The sequence below is a fragment of the Fragaria vesca genome, linkage group LG3 (genome assembly GCF_000184155.1).
Source record: "Fragaria vesca subsp. vesca linkage group LG3, FraVesHawaii_1.0, whole genome shotgun sequence".
NCBI classification, from domain to species: Eukaryota; Viridiplantae; Streptophyta; class Magnoliopsida; order Rosales; family Rosaceae; genus Fragaria; species Fragaria vesca.
Window position 1 is genome coordinate 23263530 of NC_020493.1, and position 7302 is coordinate 23270831.

Below are 7302 nucleotides of genomic sequence, written 5' to 3' on the forward strand. Positions count from 1 at the left end.
ATCAGATCCAAGAACTTCTGGAAAAGAAGTTAATCAGACATTCAAACAGTCCTCATCATGCTCCAGCTTTTTTGGTAAGAAATCATGCAGAACAATTAAGAGCAAAAGCTAGAATGGTAATTGATTACAGAGATGTGAACAAAAAGACGGTCAAAGACGATTATCAAATAGCTCAGGTAAGAGTTCTCATCAATAGGCATAAAGGAGCAAAAATCGTCTCTAAGTTTAATGCAAAATCAAGCTTTTGGCAGATTAAAATGCATCTTGATTCCATTGCTTTGACAGCCTTTGGAACTCCTCAAGGGCATTATGAATGGTTAATTATGTCATTTGGTCTTAAACAAGCCCCGTTTATTTTCCAAAGAAAAATGGATAATATCTTTAAACCATACTCAGATTTCTACATAGTTTATATAGATGATATTCTTGTCTTCTCTAGAACTATGAATGAACATCTAAAGCACCTAGAACAGGTGTGTAAACTTATTGTCCAAAAGGGAATTATCCTTGGACAGAAGAAGATTCACCTCATAAAAGGAGAAATTGATTTCCTTGGCATTCATGTTAAGGATGGAGAGATTCGTCTCCAAGAACATATTGTTAAGAAAATCAGCCAATTTCCAAACAATATCTCTGATGCAAAATCTTTGCAAAGATTTTTGGGAGTTGTTAATTTTGCGAGAGACTTTATTCCTCAAGTTAGTGGTCTCACTGCACTTCTCTCTCCAAAAACAAGTTCTAAAAAGAAATGGTTATTCACAGAAGATGACAATAATACTGTCAGAAAAATCAAAGAATTAACAAAAAACCTTCCTCCTTTACAGTTACCCGAAGAAGGAGATTTGATCAAATTAACTGATGCTGCTGATAGGGGAAGAATTCTGAGATGGCAAATGTTTATAACTCAATATGAATATAATGTTGAAATGGTTGCAGGTGACAAGAACTATTTGTCTGACGCTCTTATAAGAGAAATGACGATGTTTGAAAGAGAATGTCGCAATCCAAGAAGCAGGAAACCGGTATCAGAAGAGAAGAAGCTTTGGGAAAGATACAAGAATGGTGATAAAACCGTAGGACCTCTCCATGATGGACCAGGTTATCAAAACATTGTCTCTTATGAAGCTGCTGAGTCAAGCCAGTCTTCAGAAAGAATCAAGCCAAGACTAGATCAAGGATGGGATGATCTTTCAAACTATTCTAAAAAAGATGCAGATCAATCTGTTACTTCTGATGAAGAAAAACTCGCAAATGAGTTTTTGCTGTGTCCAAAAAGAACAGCATCAACTGACTGGTTCAGGGGAAAAGACCAGCTAGCCCATCTCAAACGGCAGACAGTAAAGGCATATCAAGTCCGTTTATAGCTACTGCTTTGCCAAAAAACAGAAACGCCTCTTTCAGGGCATGAAAAGTACCTTTAGTTACTGGAAAGAAGGTCATTCATAATCAATCTTTGAAGATCTTTCAAAAACTGGTCTCAGGGGAAAAGACCAGCTAGCCCATCTCAAACGGCAGACAGTAAAGGCATATCAAGTCCGTTTATAGCTACTGCTTTGCCAAAAAGCAGAAACGCCTCTTTCAGGGCAAGAAAAGTACCTTTAGTTACTGGAAAGAAGGTCATTCATGATCAATCTTTGAAGATCTTTCAAAAACCAGTTTTCAGAACATAAAGGCTATTGGCCTTCAAGCATAAGATTATTATTGATAATATTCTGTTTTCATTCTATGAAGAAAATGAAGCTCACTTGCTTCATACACTTAAGGCTTTAACAGAAGAATTGTATGGATTCCATACAAAGGAGAAAGGTGTACAGGCAGAGAATCAAGCAGGGAATTCCAAAGCTGTTTACCTTGAAAATCCTGAAAGTGCTAAAATTCCAATGCTAGCACTAAAAGAATCTGAATTGTATAAGTTTCATAATCTCTTAGGAGAAGGTAAAGATGTTCTTCCAATAACATTATTAGTAGTTCCTGGCCCATATTATGGGAGATACTTGGTTGATGTTTAAGCAGAGCATCCCCAAAAACACAAGTTGTGGCTTGTGGAAAATGGTTTTGTTCATAACCTTTGGACAAAAACTAATGAAGATTTGAACGGACTTCCAGATATAATATCTGAAGCTGTCAAAAACATTAGGCCTGATGGATGTATTTTGAGATTAAGATTTGAACAGACCAATTATAACTCTCCTTATCATTTTGTCAGGTTAATCCAAAGTCCAGTTCAGAGACCTGCCGTTACAGGTGGCAATGGTAGACCAAATCAAAGCATCCCATGGATGAAGGCTATGACAATAGCTATCATCAAAGATGTGGTCTTAAGAGACTATGATTCAAGTCTTTTGGCAAGTGGAGAAAAAATAATGGTCACTTGCTGTACTCATCTAGTGTGGAGTACTATATACAAGTAAGTGTTTATCTTGTAATTATGAGTAACTAAACAGTCTTTAGCTGTTTACCTGAGAGCGAGGCTCTGGGTTTTGTATTTGTATTTATGTCTGAATAAATAAATTCTATCTTGTGCCACATAATCCGTCTCAAAAGTTTTCTTTTTCGCATATTTATTTCAATGTTACTTTATGTTTATTTTACTTTGTAAGAAATTAGGCTTTTCCTTCCTAAGACAGCAGTGATTCCGTCATGATTAGTAACCATTAGACATAAAGTCGTTAGGTGAAATATTGGCATATTGAAGGCTAGTTCTTAAGAAAAAGGGTAAGTCTAGTTACTTAAAAGTAAATTTAAAAAAATAATAATAATAATTCCCTTTTTGTAACGGAAAAACAGTGTTTTAACGGAAGTTTTTAACAAAATGACCTTCTGGATGAGAAATCAAAACCTTAAGGACTATATAGATGTTTTTAAAACTTTGAGGACTAAATAGATGACTTGCATTGCTTAAACCTTAAGGACTAAACAAAGTTTAATTCAAAAAAAATTAAGTGTCCCGAGGGCGGTATGAGAAAAATTAATGACAACACAAGCTTAGAAATGAACTCAATAGCTTGGAAAACAATTGTTTTAATAACTTTACGAAACTCGTACAAGTGAGTTTTTTAAGTTTGATCGTGAGTAAAAATGACAAAAGACACAAAATTTGGTGCCAGAATAGTTCAAAAACTTCTTCTTTTTAACATATTAACACACAAAAGTCTCTTATTACTCTTTAGTTGTGCTCAATTGTCATTGAATCGACATATGAAAAATATAAATATCTTCTTGGAGGATAAATGTAATTCGAGAGGAGATACTAGATAACTAGAATGTGGGTATGTTTTTTGATTTATTTACTTTGGTGTGTATGCCACGCGCTTGATTCCGTCACTGACCGAAAATAAAAGGGAATCATATACGTGTCATATAGGTACAGGGCGTTGATGAAAGTCCGCTGTCATCGTAGCGAATCCGTAGGAAATTCCAAGAATGACCTTGGGGATCGGTTGCATTATGTGGTAAGGAGAGGGATATATCAGGGCAGTATACAAAGGGGGCAAGGGTAAGAAGGCAAGCTTCCCCTATAAGCTCTCAGTCTCTTATGGACTGTACATGTATTTCTGGGTTGTGTACGCTTTGAATTAATCCTCAAAGCTCCTAGGGATCGATAGACGAGGAAGAGAGGAAGAGAATGGGACCAGTGGCGAGCAACTTTGTTGCCGGCCAACAAAGAAATCGCCGAAAAACCGTCCGGTCTCGGGTCGGGTTAACGGGTTGAGCAGAGAGAGAGTGAAGGTTCCAGAAAAAGAATTTTCCCAAACTGGAAACCTACATTTCCTATTTATAGCAGTTTCTATGAATAGTAACTTTCTTCTTTAGACCATAACTTCTTCATACGAACTCTATTTTGAGCGTGCTATGGGTCCACGAACTCCGTTTAACGTCCTCTACGACTTTTATGAAGAAGGTTTTTCCAAATTTTAGACGAAGAAAAAAGTCAACTTTTTGAGCCTTAAATAGTTCAGAAACGGTAAAAGGTCAAAGTAACTCAAAAGTAAGTAACCAAAATTTACTTTAAGAATCGAGATGTGACTGCTCCTCCCTTAGAATCGTTATCTACTCTGACTCCCCCAATAATTAAGATTGCCGATATCCTCCCCCCAATGCACCAACACCCCTTGAGTGTGAAGGTCATTTGATCAGCGCAAGGCGGGCTTTTTCAAAGGAGGGTTCTAAAAATGGTAAAAGTTTCATGATTTTTTTTATATGTTTTTACAAGACCGTTATTTAATTATTGTTTTTGGCCCTCTAATGAGAATAGTATGTGTTGTTTTGTCGGTACTTGGCAGATCCACCCTTGAAAAGGGCTAAAGGGTTGATAAAAGGCTTAAAAGCCGAAGAGGTTGTCCGCCGAACGGGGAAGAATATCGAAGACAAGTATAACAATTCCGTCCATGGACCCAAGACTAAAGAGCTAAACAATTTGCTTACTAAGAGGCTAGGGTATTAGGGAGGGTTTAAACTATGAACTTTGAACTTGCTCGTTTGTTTGTGTATATATGCCTCTTGGAAGTTTACTAGTTTTTCAGTTTGAACTTTTTTTGTTATTATTTTGATTTGCACCACATGTTTTTAACTTTGAATGTGAATTTGAAAATATGAACACATAATTACTATGCGTATCAGTAATAATTAGATTTTTTAATGATATATAATTATAATTTAAAAACATAGATATAAAATGTTGAATTAAGCCTTATGCGGCGAAAAATGAGGAACCGTCGCCAGGGTTGGGTCATCGCCTTAAACATAGCAACGATTAATAAATGGTTGCATAAAAGGAAACTAAGGCGACTATAATTTCCCTTCGTCACCAAGTGTTGGTGACAATAATTTCGATGCCTGAATGTGTTTATTTTCCTCACCTTACACTTATGCGACGATGAATAAATAGTCGCCTAAGTATCCATTTAGGCGACCATTATTTTTTATTTGTCGCTTAAGTTCTTACGTGTCCATGCTCAGGCAACGACTGTTAGGTGACGAAAATGGGTATTTAGGCGACAAAACTTGTTTATCACCTAAGTCCTTAATTCTAGTAGTGCTCCGACGCCCAAGTCAGGCACATATGATAGAAAAGAAAGTGGAAGAAGATGGTAGTGGTGGCTTACCATTAATGTGTGGAGATGTTCATATTTATAAAGATAGGATTGGGCATGTCACCCTACAATTACCGTAATACCCCTAGTGGAGAGTTTGGACTCTTGGGCTATCATATGTGTTAGGCCATATTTAAGCATCCTCTAGGTGTCGTGGTTTGGCTTTTCATTCATTCATGCCATGTTTCAGCATTTCCATTCATTCATGCCATGTTTCGACATTTTCACTCATTCGTGCCATGTTTCAGCATTTCCAATTATGGAGGTATCATAACAAAGAGTGATCATGGCGGTACCATGTCATAGTAATGAGAGATCATGATGGTACCAAGACGAAGCAATAGATGATCATGGTGGTACCATGAAGTATTTCTGCGTAACTTTCCCAACAATCACACGTCGATGAGATCTTGTGTTTTGATGTGTTCAATGTACTTGTAACTGAAGTTGTTACAAGTGTGTATTTAGCACATTGTGCAAGAATGGTATATATGTTGAGTCTTGGGGAGTACTCACCTCGGTTGGGCTGATAGGTGTCGCGTGTCAGGGAGTACTTGCCTTGGTTGGGCTTATGAATCTAAAACTCGGTGTTATTTTATTTTTTTATTTTTTTGTATCGATAGAGAATTAATCATGGATACATGTAACCGTTATGTAAGTCAAGCCCAATTTACCAGTGAAAGTAGGCTACATGTCCCTCAAACTAATGGCGTAGTTACCGTTATGCACGTATATCAGGTCAAGGTTGGAATTTGATGTACCAAAGTTTATATTCTCGAATTTAATGTACTAAATTCCTAGTAGCCCAAAGTTCATTTACACTTACCAATATTTTCCAAAATTGTTTCAAGGTCTGCTCATGGTACCGATGTGGATCCCGTGTCACTGGGAAATGGAAGTCTCGCCTCTTTCCTTCTCGAACTTGTCAAAATAACCAACACGTGAGAGGGCAGCCCGGGTGTACCAGGATTCACCACTGATGTTTAAGTCAATATAGATGTGACGTAGACAAAAAGGAGAAAAAAAAGGGTTTTTGGACTTACCTCATAAGGAAACTCGTGCCTATTTATATAGGCTTGTGTAGGGAGCGGTTCCTCCTCACTTTCGATGTGGGAGGTTCCATTCCTTCATTTCTGGGTTTCGACCCTTTTTTTCGAGCATTGTCTTTGACCCTCTATTGACTCCCGACGACTATATTGCCTTTCGGCAGCCAGTGGGTGGTGTTGGCCGCCCTGGGTGGTGGCTTTGAGGCTCAGGCAAGCCATTGGTTGCCCGGTATGAAGCCTGTTTTGGGGCTTCTCAGTCTATAAAAATAATTTATACATCCATGGGGAGATCATTCCTTTATATTTTCTAATGTATGAGGAATGTGAAAGAAAATATAATCAAAATAATGATGAGAAAAATAAGATATTCGTCTATATATGTTACTATTTCACCAGACATGTAACCTTTATTGTTTTCTTCTTCTTTTGTGAATAAAGGACTGGTGTAACTTCCCTCAAGCCGTTGTCCCGCTGATAGCCGAATACATAGAGGGGACATGAAACTAAATCCCTTATTACAATAAAGTTCTAAAATAAGTCTTAAAACAAAATCGAGAATCTCTACAAAGTACATGTATTCTAACAAACACCAACTCGTAAAGAGTACTGCTATATTGATTCAAAAAAAATGTACTGCTCTATTAACGACTCTGTGACACATGGCTAACCTAACGAAACAATAACTTCCTTTATCGTTTGAAACATAGCCTACTGAGGTCAACTGGTCAAGATATATTAACAAAAGGATTAAATTCAGTGTGCTACCCTGAACTTTATGTCACTCATCAGTTGTGTCCCTGTTCTTTTTTTTTCATCACATGTACCCTTACACTAAAAATTCATCAAACCCAGACAAAAACTCATATTCTCTCTAAATGTGACGTAAGCATCCGACATGGAATAGAAAAGGAGGGCCCACTGTTCAATTTCTTACCATTTACGAAGGGTAAAAACGTCATTGGTTCCATTTTACTTTTCTTTTTGGGAAAATTGTCCAAACAGTATCTCACTTTTTTTAGAAATAAACTTTTGGTATCTCACTTTTAAAAAATTTCAAAACCATATCTCACGTTTTTACCCTGACCGAATATTGGTATCCGGTACCGTTAGTCCGTTAAAAAAATTGACAAATGAAGGTTATTTTTGTCTTATCCTTTTATTTT